Below are 15,612 nucleotides of genomic sequence, written 5' to 3'. Positions count from 1 at the left end.
GGTTTTGAATCTCAGTTATAGCATTTTTTTCCAGCCTGACTAGTTTTTAGTTCTTTTATTTCTGCAGTAAGGGATTCTCTGGTGTCTTCTATGCTTTCTCAAGCCCAGTCAGTCTCCTTATGATTGTTGTTTTAAATTCTGGTTCAGGCATAATTACTTATATCTGTTTTGGTTAGGCCCCTGGCTGTGACCTCTTCATGTTCTTTATTTTGGGGTGAATTCCTCCATTTTGGCACTTTGTTTAGGTCACTATTTGTGTGTGTGTGTGTGTGTGTGTGTGTGTGTTGGGAAATCCTGTTATATTTCCTGGTCCTGAGAGTAATGGCTGTATTAAGAAGAGGTCCTATACTATCCAGGGCCTCGGGCTTCAGGAAGTATTTCAGAGCGTGCACTCCGCTATTGTGTTTTGGTTGCTCTTTCCCTCAGATCGGTCCTCTGCAGAGTTTCTCCTTGCCTGCAGTGGGGAGCGTTTGGACCTTTCCAGTGTGTGGCATTTTAACTAGGTGTACTTTAGTCTGCTTGTTAAAATGAGCCTGATCCTATTTCCATGAGAGCTGAAGCTTTGCAGAGCTCTATGATCAGTAGCCTTGGTACATGTTGGGGTTTGTGCTGGTTTTCTGGGGAAGAGGCCTGCTGCTTGGGTTCTCAGCCAGACCTGCCCTAGTAAAGATGCACCTGCAGTGAGGAGTGGGGCAGAGCTTGGTGTATGTGGCTCCAGGCTCCACTGGGAGGCGCTGTGTTGTTCACCGAAGTCTGTCCCTGCTGATGGGAGGCAGGAAAAATGGCATTGCCCCGCTCTCGGAAGCGGGGAGTTTGTGCCCACTGCTATTCAGAAAGCCCTCACAGATGAGTGAACAATCTCCCCTCTTGTGTCCCAGGTTTCTGTCAGAATCCTGCTTTCACCCTGTGTCTGAATCGTCTACCTGCCTGTGGCCAGTACTCCTGTGTTTTATCTCAGTCACGCAGCTAGGTTTCAAAACCTCCAAATTTTAGGGACTCAGAGCAGTGCAGACCCACGCTGATCCTCTGGGGGAGGGTATCGCGGTGCTGTGGCTAGTGCCAGTTCATCCCAGAAAATCCATCCCACGACTGTGCAGAGGCTTGGAGTTTGTGGTAAAATGCATCCAAGAGTTGGCTTCTAGGTTAGCTGCCCTCTCAGCAGGTGCCCCTACTGCTATGCTAATTAACAGGCCGCTCAGTGACCCCCTGTCTCTTCTGTCCCCTGAAAGGTAGTGCCATCTCTCCCAAATGCATTCCAAGAAGGGGATCTGTTTCTCCCGGTGAGACCCAGGAGATCCTCAGACCATGCTGTCCATTCCAGGGCCTCTGCTCTCCTTCCCCACCAGAACACCGCTAAGCCCACCGGCATGACCCTGGTGATGGTATGACTTCTAAAACTTCAGACTTCGAGCTCCCCTGCTTGTAAAAACTTGCCACAATCAGTTCCTCTCCTTTTCCCAGTCAGTGGTTTTGGGAAAGAGTTTTTCTTGTACAATCTCCTGCATGCTGCCTTCTGTCTTTGTCTCTCTCCCTTTCTCCCTCTTTCCTCTTTCCCTGATCAGCCCCCCCACCCCGCAGCACCCTCAATTCTTTTCTCTCCCTCAAATCAACTCTCCGTAGTATCTCCCTTCCACGATGTAGCCACTTTTCTCCCTCTAGGTGTGCAACTTGTTCTTTCAGTCCTCATATTAATTTCTTGGGTGTTCAGGATGATTTGACATTTATCTAGCTGTGTTCAAGGGACAAGGAAAGCATAGGGTCCCCCTACTATTCTGCCATCTTAACTCCTCCTCGACTATCTTCTGTAAACAGTGAGCTATGATAGGTGTTATGGGAAATATGAGAGAATTCCTGTCCAGTAGAACTTTCTGCAATGATGAAAATATTCTAAACGTGTTATTGAAAATCATGGAGACAAAATATAATGTGAAGACAGAATGTGGGATAAAGAGGAACAATAGCTTTATTGCTTTGTGGGCAAAGGAGGGTGTAGTGGGCTAAGGCCTTCAGAAACTGCAAGCCTGCCGGGAGGAAAGGGGTGGGAGGTTTTGTAAGGAAATACAGGATCTAGGGGCGCCCGGGTGGCTCAGTTGGTTGAGCACCCAACTTCAGCTCAGGTCATGATCTCACTCACAGTTCGTGAGTTCAAGTCCCGTGTCGGCTTCTGTGCCGACAGCTCAGAGCCTGGAGCCTGCTTCGGATTCTGTTTCTCCCTCTCTCTCTGCTCCTCCCCCACTCACACTCTCTCTCTCAAAAATGAATAAACATTTAAAAACTTTTTAAAGATAAGGAAATACAGGATCTAGCCGGTTTTGACAGGAATTGTGTAGGCGCTGCCAGCTTTGTTCATCATGTCTTTAGGGTGGTACCGGGTTCCTGAAACAAAAGGCTAAGAAGAGAGGAGGGGAGGTTTGCAGAAGAGAGGAAAAAGATTACTTTAAGGTTGAGTTTGGCTAAAGTATTAGTGCAGCCATTTTGATTTTTGTTCAACTTTATGCTTTTAAGCATTTTCAAAGGTTCAGTTTCATTTTTGAGAGACAGAGTACGAGCAGGGGAGGAGCAGCGAGAGAAAGAGAGAGAGAGAGAAAGAGAATGCAAAGCAGGATCCAGGTTCAGAGCTGTCAGCACAGAGCCTGACACGGGGCTCGAACCCACAAACTGGGAGATCATGACCTGAGCCAGTCGGACACTCAACCGACTGAGCCACCCAGGCACCCCGGTTTCCAATATGATAGCAACTAAACACATGTAGGCAATGAACATTTGAAATCCAGACAATAAAACCGAGGAAATAAATTTTTAATTTTACCTAATGTTAACTTATTTTAATTTAATGTTAATTTTTAAAAAAAAACCTAAATATTTGAACTTTAATAGCTACTGGCTTGGGCAGCGCAGCTCTGGAACCAAAGTAGCTACTCCTATTTTGCAGGAATTTAGAATCCAAAGGGATGATGTCATAGAGTGGGTAGCCAACAGGAGGCGAGCTTGAGAACAATTACAAACTATTGCATAAAATTCAAAATTATACAAAATACATCTAAACATTGAGATCATCTAATGAAGTGATCTGTGTGGGATGAGGTTAATGGAAAGAAAGCATTCAGAGAAAATAGGATTTCAGGAACTGTTATGGTGGAGAAAGGAAGAGCAGAGGCAAGTGAAAGAAAAAGGACCATTTGGAGGAATGTGAGCAAGATGTTGAGGCAAATCTGAAGGGAATGTGGATATTGACACTGATTAGTGGCAGAATATGCCATCCCAATGATACCTCTTTGGCATAAGGCTCCTCTTTGAGAAGGAGCAGACACAGGAGAAGCTCTGAAAATGGAGTAGAAGTTACCCTTTTGTAAGAGAAATTGATATTTATAAAGAAATCTCTATTTGGAAGGGTATCTCCCTCACTGTACCAGGAAGAGAAGGATGACCAAACCAGAAGAAACTCTTATCAATGCAGAAGTCCCTGACTTAAATCTTCATGGCAAATCTTACTCTTGTTTACCAGACTTGTGCTGCCCATCTCCCCGTAACTGACTTCCCCCAACCCTTCTGTCTTTTGTCTTTAGCTAAGGATGGTATTTAAGCCTGAATGGTATATCACCTCTGAGAGTTACTCAGTTTTCTGAATACTTCCCTTGTATCCAGTAGGTATACATTATAAACTTCTGATTGTTTTTCTCTTATTAATCTTGTTTTATAGGGCTCCAGCTGAGAACTTAGAAGGGTAGAGGGAAAATTATTTTACTCTCCCCTACGTTGGTAACATGGAAAGCCATTATCAGATAGTGTGGACACTGTAAAGGATAAACAAATGGAGAGAGAGCAAGTAAATGAGAGAGAGAGAGAGAGAGAGAGAGAGAGAGAGAAAACAAACACTAAAAATGTTCAAGTACTGTGACCTGGCACATCTTTTGTTCTTTCGTTTATTCCCTAAAAATGGTTTCAAATAATAATAGAAGATTAGCTAACCCATTTGGTTTATGAATTTGTGTAGGGGAGGAATTTTTATTGTATCCTTCTAGATTCTGTGGCTGGTCCAATCATTAAAATGACATAAGACAGATTAACAGGAGAAAAACAAATCTAATTGCGTACATGTGCAGGAGACCCAAAAGGCAACCAGGCAATTGAGGTTTATAAAACATCCTGAGCTAAGGAAAAGGTTTCAGAGGAGGGAAAGCAATTTATAGGAAGGGGAGAGGAGGAAATGTTTGGCAAATCAAGGTTAGGCAGATCAGTTTCTTAAGTAAAAATGGTTTATCTCTGGCAGTAGCTCTCTTCTTGGTAGAGGCCCCCTTTCCAATGTAAATTTCCTTTATAATTGCATATTTCCCCCACAAATGAAAAAATTACATTTCCTTTAGGCATTTAAGGGGGAGGTTACAAGCTTCTCATGAGTCTTCTGGGTCTTGATTGCCTTCAGGTCAAAGTAATCCTGCGAGAGTGGCATGTTAAGGAGGAGCAGTCTTGTTCTGAACTCCTTTGTTTACATCGTATTTGGAAATATATATAGTCTTTTATTATTTAATATAAACCTCTTTTGCAAATGATATTGCATTTGATCCAATGACTTTCCACTTCACCTCTCTTTTCTTTCAACCCTATAAACACACACACAAACACACACACACACACACACACACACACACACTTCACACTCCTGCCAAATACCATGTTCAGAAGTGCTTCTCAAATTATCTGAGGTGAAGAACCAGTTTTTCTTTTCCCAATCCATCATGAACTCATATAAAAATACAACAACAACAAGAAGTAGAAAGATGGAATAAAAAGATATACAAAATACAAGCCAGGTTTTCTTTTCTTGGATTCAACATGTATAAAGGTACTCTGACATACTGCTTTGAAAGTTTCTAAATGCTTCCTTTCAATTTATTACTTGTTTCCTCATGGACTTGTTAAAAAATGATTAAAGAAGACAAACCAGGTGATAACACCTCATGAAGCAGATAGCCTCCATTCAGAGAATTGTTAAATGGGGAGAGAGAAAGACTGAAAGCTTTTACAGGACAAAGAATAAAGAACAAGGAAGAGAGAAAGAGAAAATATCAGATTGGCTGGGGCTACATAGTCAACTTTGCTTGGGGTGAGAAGGAACAAGGAAATAAGGAGGAGTCCTAAATTGGCGGGACATTTGGGGACTGGCTGCCTGGATAGTCTGTTTCTGGTGAAGCCGAGCATTCATAGGGACATGAAATTTATCTAAATTTCAGTTCACTGATGTGGCACCCAGGGAAGGAGCAGTTCCATCGTGGGACTCGAAATTTATTTCAAAACTGGTTACAAATAATGTGCTATTTGGCACCTACCCATGCATCACACTTTCAATAGCATTGATTTAGATGCATGAAGATCTGTCTATGTAGAATGTTGTGTAATAAATAAATAAATAAATAAATAAAAATTTATATACACAACACACTGCATAGACAATATTATTTTTCTGATCTTCAACTATTTACACCTTTAAAACGAAGCAAATCATTTGAAGTTCATAATCTATAAGGAAACAAAATTTTGTTTGAAAAGTCATTTTTAATTCTTTGCTTATTTTCTTGCACTCAAATATTTTTAAAATGTCAGTTTTCCAATGAACTCTTGTGTTCAAGAGTCTTGTGTTCTTGTGTTGGACACCCCAAATGATTATGTAGGGGTATTGATCTCTAATACCTAATGTTTGTCTGTTTAATGTGTTTCTTGTTAAGAACATTTTTATTCTTTTTTTTTTTTTTTTTTTTTTTTTTTTAAATTTTTTTTTTTTTTTCAACGTTTTTAATTTATTTTTGGGACAGAGAGAGACAGAGCATGAACGGGGGAGGGGCAGAGAGAGAGGGAGACACAGAATTGGAAACAGGCTCCAGGCTCCGAGCTGTCAGCACAGAGCCCGACGCGGGGCTCGAACTCACGGACCGCGAGATCGTGACCTGGCTGAAGTCGGCCGCTTAACCGACTGCGCCACCCAGGCGCCCCAGAACATTTTTATTCTTAAATGAAATCTTATGAGATAGATGCTTGTAACATTAGTGTATGGCCACAAAAACCAGTGAGTTATCATAAAATGGCTGAGTTTTCACAAACATCAATGTCTTCCTGCTGTACATGAGGACACAGAAAAAGTCTGGCCAAGAAAGGGGTGAGAAAATCAGTGTTTAGCACTGAAGGATTTGCAAATGTGCAAAGTGCAAATTTGTTTATCAAAAACATGTGAATACAGCTTGCTTAAGGTTTTATTTACTTAAAAAATTTCTTCATCTAGAGGCACCTGGATGGCTCAGTCAGTTGAGCATCTGACTCTTGTTTTCGGCTCAGGTCATGATCCCAGGGTCATGGGATCAAGCCCTGTGTCAGGCTCCAGGCTGAGCATGGAGCCTGCTTGAAATTCTCTCTCTCTCTCTCTCTCTCTCTCTCTCTCTCTCTCTCTCTCTCTCTCTCCCTCTGCCCCTCTCCCCCACTCACACACACACTCTCTTTCTAGGATAATAATGAAAACGTTCCTTCATCTAACACTGCATTTATTCCTCTGAAAATTTAGGACAAACATAAAATCACAGTAGAAGCCCACAGAAGAAAAAGCAGGTGCATATCATTTAGGAATAACAGCCTCAGAAAAAACTGAAATTAAAGCTCAAAGGCTGTTGCATTTATTTTCCCTTCACTCCCTTAAAATCTTGAAGACTTTGTGTTCTATTTCCAAAAAATGTGGTTAGTGTTTTAACATTTCCACCAATTTTGCTGAGCAATCTAATTTGACCTCCATTTAAGAGAAAGCCTTTCTTGGTCTTTTTGTCATTACCATACAACATGAAAAGCAAATATTATGAGTGATCCTTGATTGGATCCTAGATTAGAAAAAAAAAAAAAAATCTTTGACAGGGCATTAAGACAATGGAGAAAATTTGAATATAGGCCACATTTATTAGATAATTTTATTATATCGACATTAAACTTCTTTGGTGTGATATATTGTGGTTATATGGGAGAATATCCTTGTTCTTAAGAAACACATGGTAAAGTATTCAGAGAGAAAGTGCCATGATATCTGCAGCATACTTTCAAATGCTTCAGCATTAAAAAATACGGCCCATTGATATAGACAGATAGATGATAGATGATAGATAGATAGATAGACAGATAGACAGATAAAACAAGCCAATATGGCAAAATGTTGATAATTGGTATATTTAAGCAAGACTGTTCCTAACCCTGAAGGGTCTGGGTCAAAAGTACGAATGGAGACTCATATACCATGCCTAAATATTTAAAGTTATAAAGCAAACTCATAAAATAATAAAATACATTCTATTCTTTACTTCGACCAATGCATCTTCATAATGATCTGGAAACCAAGTTCAAATTTAGAATTCACAAACACCTGTAAGTTTTATGTTAAAACATAGCAATTCAAGGAAAGGCAGCCCTGGTCTCCTGGCCTGCAACCATTTCTCACCCATTCCTAAGTCCATCCTGCACCATAAGGGGCTCTATGCACACCTGTGTGGACACCTCAGTTCATGAATTCGAGCACCACCCGTGGGGTAGCAGAATGTGAAACCCCAAAACATGCCCCTTTGGCAGAAGATTATTTGGAGCTGAAGACAACTGAGAAGATGCAGATATAAGAAAAGCTTGCTGCCCTCCCTCTATTTGCCCAAAACAAGGACATAAATTTTCAAGGATATCTCTCTTCCCCTCTCTATCAAGAAGGACAAAAGTTAATCACTAGAGATAACTTTATATCCTATCAGCGTGGAAATGGTACTGGAAGAATCTATATAACAAACCTTACTATCCAGCTTTTATCTACCATTAGTTTCCTATATATCTGTGTTCATTATTTGCTGCCCTTAGAGACTCAAAGTCTATTTCCTTTGTCTGTGACTTCTATAGAAATGTGTTGTTCCTTTGCTAAGATACTGTATGAACTGAGGTTCTAACTAAACCTTTAAGTTACTGATCTTTCCCTAGGTATCTCCCATCCATACAAGAGGTATACATATTAATAAACTTCTCTGTTAGTTTTTCTCTTACTAATCTATCTTTGGCTATAGGGGTCCATCCAAGAACTTAGGGAAATTACTTTCCTCACCTTCACATCCATATCATGCAGCTCCCCACTCTCAGAAACAGATGTTTCTTGGCCACCATTGGGCCAAGGGCTATGCACAGTGGAGATGGTCTAACCTCAGGAAAATGGACCCCCAAAAAGATGAAATTAATAGGAATTCCAGGCTCTAGGACACCTGAAGCATGGAATAAAAGTGAGGGGTTGTGGCAGGAGATGAGCTCCAGATGGGCATACTCTTGGCTCAGAATACCTCTCATCCCTTGAGTAAGGCCAAGGCTAGAGGAGAAAATAGGGGGCTCTCCAACATATGGGTAGTGTTGGATATAAGTGAAGGGATATGGATTTCCAATGAATTATTCTTTCAATTAAAAAAATTTTTAATGTTTATTTATTTTTGAGAGAGAGAGAGATACAGAGCATGAGCACGGAGGGGCAAGAGACAAAGGGACACACAGAATCTGAAGCAGGCTCCAGGCTCCAAGCTGTCAGCACAGAGCCTGACATGGGGCTCAAACCCATAAATCATGAGATCATGAGCAGAGCTAAGGTCAGAGGCCTAACCAATTGAGCCACCCAGACTCCCGTCTTTCAATTTTTGACTTTAACATTTGGGCATATTTTTTCCTATTTTCCAAAAATGCATTGGAGATGTTTTGGAAAAAAAACAATTTTGTATCCTATTCTTTTTACATATCTTTCCAATAATTGTAGGGGAGGGAAATTAATCTTCCCTCTACCCTCAAAGTTCTTAGCAAAGACCTCTGTAATAAAAGAAGTTTATTAACGTGTATACCTCATGTATGCATGGGAGATGACCAGGGAAAAATGAGTAACTCAGAGGTGGCTCAGAGTTCAGGCTTAAATACCATATTAATTGGGGAGGGGAGGAAGGGTATAGGCCTCATAGGGGAGAGTAAGTGATTTTTAGGGAAGATGAATGGATTCTTAGAAAAAAATAGATGGGAGATATGATAATTTGTGGTCAAGTTTGGATGTGGTGTCAGTGATTCCTGGTTGATGAAACTCCTGGGGAGGGATCTATAACTGAGTTCCTTTTGTTGCTCTGTCTTGAGGCAGATACGAGCAGTTCAGAGATAGCCCTCCTTGCATTTATTGCTTTTTCAAACGTCTACAACTCAAAATGCCAAAGCAGCATATTATGAGGTAGCATGTCCTGAACGCCTACATTCATATTTTGAGATGGCATATTCTGTTACCCTTAGCAATAATCATTTACATGACTAAAAACTCTTTGCAAATATTATTTTTAATATTCATTAGATCCAATCTGCGATATTGTGACTTACAGTAAGAATACATTTTTGGTCTTCATCCTTGTTCTTGGCCTGGAGCTCTTCAAACCCCTGGAATTTCCTAAGTGTTGAGAGCGAAACAAAGTGTCTTTTGTTATGTTAATGAGGTGACTAGCCCGCATTGCACCCTGGGAGGGGGGGCTGGTTGCCAAGGGAAACAGCCAGGTGTTTAGAAGGCTGGAACTTTTGATCTCACCCCCTGATTTCCCAGGAGGAGAGAGGGGCTGGAGATTGAGCTTAATCACCAATGGCCATTGATTTAATCAATCATGCTTATGTAATGAAGTTTTCATAAAAAACCAAAAGGAGTAGATTTGGAGAGCTTCCTAGTGGATGACCCCATGGAAATTTGTTTGTTTAGATGTTTATTTTTGAAAGAGACAGAGCATGAGTGGGGGAGGGGCAGAGACCGAGGGAGACACAGAATCTGAAGCAGGCTCCAGGCTCCCAGCTGTCAGCACAGAGGCTGACGTGGGGCTCGAACTCACGAACCATGAGATCATGACCTAAGCTGAAGTCGGAAGCTTATCGACTGAACCATCCAGGCGCCCCAGAACTCATGGGAATTTGAGGATTGTGGTATGCTTAGAGAGCATGGGAGCTCTGAGCCTTTTCCCACATGTATTGTTTTATAGTATATCCTTTTATAATAAACTGGCAAATGTTTCCCTGAGTTCTGTGAGATGCTGTAGCAAATCACTCGACCCTAAGCAGGGGGTTGTAGGAACCGCCAATTTATAGCCACTTGGTCAGAAGCACAAGTTACAAACCTGCACTTAAAATTGGCTTCTCAAGGGGGTGGAGGGGAGTCTTGTACAACAGTGTCCTTAACCTGTGGGATCTGGTGCTATTTTCTTTTTTTTTTTTTTTTTAAGTCTATGTATTTATTTTGAGAGAGAGAGAGCGTGCTTGAGCGCACAAGTTGGGGAGGGGCAAAGAAAGAGTGAGAGAGAGAATCTTAAGCAGGATCCCCACTGTCAGGGATCCTGACACTGTCAGGCCCCACAGGGCCTGACTCCCTGCATCATGACCTAAGCCAAAATCAAGAGTCAGAAGCTTAACCGACTGAGCCACCCAGGTGCCCGCTGATGCTATTTTCTAGGTAAATAGTTTCAGAACTGAGTTGAATTTAGGCCACCTGGACAGTGTCTGCTGGGAATTTCCCATTGACAGCACTCAGGCCTGTGGCTACATGTGAGTTCTGGGAGAGCTGGAAAGTCAGTCTGACAGTTTCCCAGAAGGAGAGGGAAATAACATGACCCAACCTACCTGAACTCTTCCTTCTACTAACAGAGTAGACAACTGCAGGTTGTACAGGTAATTTACGGTGTCAGCCTGTCAAGGCACGAAAGCAAGAGGCCTCTAGGGTTTTGTTTTGTTTTGTTTTGTTTTGTTTTGTTTGTTTTTCCTGGTGGACTCCATGAACCTCTACTCTGCCAAATGTGGCCACAGATCTCTTAGAATCCCCCTTCAGTCTTCAGCCTGCATAAATACTTAAGAGATTGAAAACCTTCCTGAGGAATTCATATTGCTAGCAATCCCTTTCAAATGTGCTTTGTGACAATTCTGTTAGACCTTGTGTTTGAGCCAGTCTGGTGGTAGTGTTCACTGTATACTCTCTATTGTGTATATTGTATTCACTCTAAATGAGGAGTCCTTCGATTTGTGGAAATTGCTTCCCAATGGTTTCTCTGCATTTTTTAAAATGATGAATTTCTTATAAAGGAGGTCCAAGTTACTTATTTTAGTTTACATTCATAGTGTTATTTTTACAGCTGGAGCAGAGAGTGACTGTGTGCTATTCACTAAAATTTTGAGAAAATGTCAGGCCTTAATGGATTTATATTTCGAACCTTCCGACTTTACTTTTTTTGCATTGATTTTAGGTATTGACTGAACTCATAATCAAGTTGCATGTCTGGCAGAGTTGGGGAACTCAGTTGCTGTCATGCTAAATAAAGGCCTTAATCTGTGGAGGGGGAGATTAAAAAGATCATTTTAAGTTAAAGGATGGGCGTTCACTTAAGCATTCCAAAAGAAAGTATCCAACTGGATACGTCCTAAGGAAGTCTTATTGGATGTGATTTTAGCCAGTAGGACTACCAGTTAGGCTAATTGCCAATGTTTGCCCCATGAGCAAGAAGGTTGCAAATTGAATTCAGATGGTTAGTCATTGATACACACACACAGGAATCTGCCAAAAGATTGTTGAGGAACAGAGAGAGACAAGGGTTCAGATGGCCTCAACCTAAATTCCCAAAATATTAGGGGAACACGTTAATAGGACTAGTGAGAATACTATTTGTGTTCCTTAGAGGTAACATTAATTCTGAAGTTATTTTTTTTTCTGTTGCTTCAGGAAAAAAGCAAAGATAAAAGATGACAGAAATATGTTGCTGTTAATAAACCACTATCGTTGGCAAAACAATTAATCATTTACTCAACAAGTGTTTATTAAGCATTGGCAGTAACTAGTGAAGATGCGAAGCTAAATGAACAGAAGTTTCTGCCCTCAAACAGCACATAGCTTAGAGCAGAGGATGATAATTGCAAAACCATGCTATAAGGGCTGTAATGGGGGCATGCATAAGGCGTGGAGGGGGCACAAAGAAGGAAGCAGGTTTGGAGAGGGTGGTCAGGGAAAGATTTACAGAAAAGACCTTCTGGACACACCTCAAAGGATGCATAGGAGGGACACCTGGGTGACTCCGTAGGTTGAGCATCCAACTTCAACTCAGGTCATGATCTTGTGGTTTGTGAATTCAAGTCCTGAATTGGGCTCTGCATGAATTCTCCCTCCCTCTCTCTCTCTCTCTCTCTCTGCCCCTGTCCTACTAGCACTCTCTCACTCTCTCAAAATAAATAAATAAACTTAAAAAAATTATTTTTTAGAAAAAGGATGCACAGGAGTTTGCCAGTGTAAGTAGTGCTTTTCTGGGAGAGGAAAAGCATACCAAAGCTTGTCAGAGCATAAAGGGACTCACCAACTTTCACATCAATTCCTTAATAAGCTGTTTTCATAGCAGAACTTTTTTTTATTTCAAGGTCTTCTCTTTTGATTTGCTTTTCTTTATATTTTAGAGAAAACCTGTGTGTTGGAATGTCTAATGGAGAGCCAAAGCAATCTCGCCATTGTGGAGTCCAGAGCACCCAGGATGACTTCTGAATCTCTTCTGCTGCCCTAGTTTCCCTAAAAGATTCCTTGGCAAACCATGTGAACGAAAGCATGACCATTAGAAAAAGGGCATTTTAAATCTCTGGTCTTTTTCAAATTAAAAACATACAAGGGGCACCTGGCTGGTTTAGTCAGTTGAGCATCCAACTTTGGCTCAGCTCATGATCTCACAGTTTGTGAGTTCAAGCCTCACATCGGGCTCGCTGCTGTCCATGTAGAGCCTTCTTTGAATCATCTGCCCCCGTCTCTATCTGCCCCTTAACCCCCCCCCCCTCAGAAATTAATAAACATTAAAAAAAATAAAAATAAAACATACAAAACACTTTTCTCTAGCCATATAGTTAAATTTGATTATTCAGGGACATAGGGATAAAAATTGGGATAACCAAACCAAGAAATAGGGAAAAGAACAGAGGAAACAATGGCAAAGTTCATTTTTAAAAATCAGAGTAAAATTGAAAGAATTAAAATCAAGTATACCCGTTTTTACACTAATTATGAATGGACTGATTCCCCATTAAAGTCAGACACTGAATGAGCTTAAAAAAAAATAGACTGCCCTTAGGGCACGTGGGTGGCTCAGTGGGTTAAGTGTCTGACTTCGGCTCAGGTCATGATCTCATGGTCTGTGAGTTCGAGCCCCCAGTCGGGCTCTGTGCTGACAACTCAGAGCCTGGAGCCTGCTTCAGATTCTGTGTCTCCCTCTCTCTCTGCCCCTCCCCTGCTCACACTCTGTCTGTCTTTGTCTCAAAAATAAGTAAAAAAAAAAAAAAATAATAATAATAAAAGACAAGAAAAAAAGAGACTGTCCTTAATGCTATTTACAAGAAACACTTGACACACGATGACAAAAAGAAAATAGGATAGTAACTGAAATCTGTAAATTATCTCAAAATCCACATTTGTTCATGATTTTAACTGCTTTCTTCCATCAGTCTTCTTGCCTCAATTGAAGACAGAAAAGTCAAATTGGCAGCTTGAAGTATCCTCAGTATTTATGGACAACACAATTCTCTGACAGAAATATAAGTAATGAATTTATCTTAAAGCAAGTTGTGTCTGTCAGAGTCCAGTCAGGAAAACAGAAATTGCAACAACAGAGACAAGTAATTATGAGAAACTGGGTACACAAGTGTTAGAGACACCGTGAGGTGACACAAAGACAGCAAGTGCAGGAAACAGCCACAACTCCCTCATTTGGGGGGAACAAAAGGAAAGTTGAGTCTGTCAGAATCTAGAAGTCAGTGCCCTAACTTGCCATACCTGAAGCCTAGAGACTCTTGGACGATTGCCATGTTATGTCAGCAAGGAGATACATAGTAGGCATGCTACTACAGGAAACTTCCCTTTGTTTCTTACTGCAGGCCTCTCCTTAACCCTGTTTCCTGGTGAAGACGATACTCCATATGGAAGTACAGGGTCTCCTTTTTCTAAAGAAGGTAACTCTAAGTCCTACAACCCTACTAGTTGGCCAAATGGCCTCCTTGACACCATTATGTTAGGACAACACCAGAATTTTAGGGGTGGCAAATAGGATCATGCCAGTGGCAAAACAAACAAACAAGCTAACCCAAGGAAGAAAAGAAAAAACAAAGGGTGGACTTGGGCTTCTTCTATAGCCTAGAGCAGAGTTGATCTTGATCATTGTAGAAATCAGCAATTACAACCTTCTAAGACATGGTATATTCTCCTAGGAGAAGACACTTCTTCTGAATTCCAGATAACAGAAAACAGCTTCTATCAATGCAGATTAAGAAGGGAAGATGTCACTTTATAGAAGGATAAAAACTTCTACTCAAGTCATTTTTGACCCTCTAGTCGAAAGAGCTTCACTAGAAATGGGGCTTCTCTAATTACTGAGAGAACATCTGGAAAGATAATTCAAAACCAGAGCTGTCAAAATATAACTGCTGATGTGTGCATCATTTTGGACAAGGGTTTAATTCATTCAAGTCTCATGTGCCACATAAGAACTGAGACCTGTGCTCGAAGTCATAATAAGATTACCTGGCTTTCTCTATCCCTGTGCTATCCATCAACTCTGTGGTTGATGAAGTTACATAAAATAATCAGATAAGCCTCTACTGCAATGATGATGATGACAGAAAGTCAGTGAAATGAAATAGGGCCAGCACAAATCCATCCCCTTGCATAAAAGTTAAAGTTAGAGATTTGTGAACCTAGGACATTGCCATTCAATGTCAGGATTTATCATTTATAGCCAAACACTGGATTATAACCATTCTGTAAGGCAAATATTCTAAGAATCTCAGGGGTTGTTTTTTTTTAATTTTTTTTTCAACGTTTTTTATTTTTGGGACAGAGAGAGACAGAGCATGAACGGGGGAGGGGCAGAGAGAGAGGGAGACACAGAATCGGAAACAGGCTCCAGGCTCCGAGCCATCAGCCCAGAGCCTGACGCGGGGCTCGAACTCACGGACCGGACCGCGAGATCGTGACCTGACTGAAGTCGGACGCTTAACCGACTGCACCACCCAGGCGCCCCTAAGAATCTCAGGTTTAAAGTTACCTTAAACATTGCCAGTTGCAGAGATAACAAAGTGACCATAAGCCAAATGTGTAGACGTGTTATGTGGCCCATAGTGTTCTTTCTTTCCCCAATGGAATTTGATAGCACATTTAAGAATTAGAAGCTTTTATATAAAAAGGAGAATTCCTGGCTTCTCTCTAAAAATGGAAAGATTTCTTGAGGCACCTGGGTGACTCAGTTGGTTAAACATCTGACTCTTGGTTTTGGCTCAGGTCATGACCTCAGGATTCATGACTTTGAGCCCCAAGTCAGGCTCTGCGCTGACAGTGCAGAGCCCGCTTGGGATTCTCTTTCTCTCCCTCTCTCTCTCTCTGCCCATCCCCCACTAGATCCTGCACACACCCACTCTTTCTCTCTCAAAATAAATAAACGTAAAGAAAAAATAGAAAGGTTTCTCAAAACAGGATCCATGTCCCTGCATGAAAACTATTGGTGCTGAAAAACAATTGTGCATTAGAAGGATTATGACCCCATTACTCCCTATTGTGTC

At 41.2% G+C, this 15,612-nt stretch overlaps 3 long non-coding RNA genes across 3 annotated transcripts in view; 2 read left to right on the top strand and 1 right to left on the bottom strand.

Annotated features, from left to right (window-relative positions):
- Positions 1-1,382, top strand: part of LOC131519193 (uncharacterized) — a 28,013-nt gene extending 26,631 nt beyond the window's left edge. The window contains exon 2 of the long non-coding RNA XR_009265522.1: positions 1,230-1,382. This is a non-coding gene — a long non-coding RNA (uncharacterized LOC131519193). The remainder of the gene's footprint in view (positions 1-1,229) is intronic.
- The window catches only part of LOC131519190 (uncharacterized), a 65,008-nt gene that overhangs the window by 2,237 nt on the left and 47,159 nt on the right, over positions 1-15,612 (bottom strand). The gene's annotated exons all lie outside the window — the stretch shown is intronic.
- On the top strand, positions 2,754-12,689 carry LOC131519189 (uncharacterized). The gene is made up of 2 exons (XR_009265518.1): positions 2,754-3,189; positions 12,478-12,689. It is a non-coding gene; the product is annotated as an uncharacterized LOC131519189 (long non-coding RNA).

The sequence above is a fragment of the Neofelis nebulosa genome, chromosome 8 (genome assembly GCF_028018385.1).
Source record: "Neofelis nebulosa isolate mNeoNeb1 chromosome 8, mNeoNeb1.pri, whole genome shotgun sequence".
NCBI lineage: Eukaryota > Metazoa > Chordata > Mammalia > Carnivora > Felidae > Neofelis > Neofelis nebulosa.
This window is presented reverse-complemented; position numbering and strand designations above follow the sequence as displayed.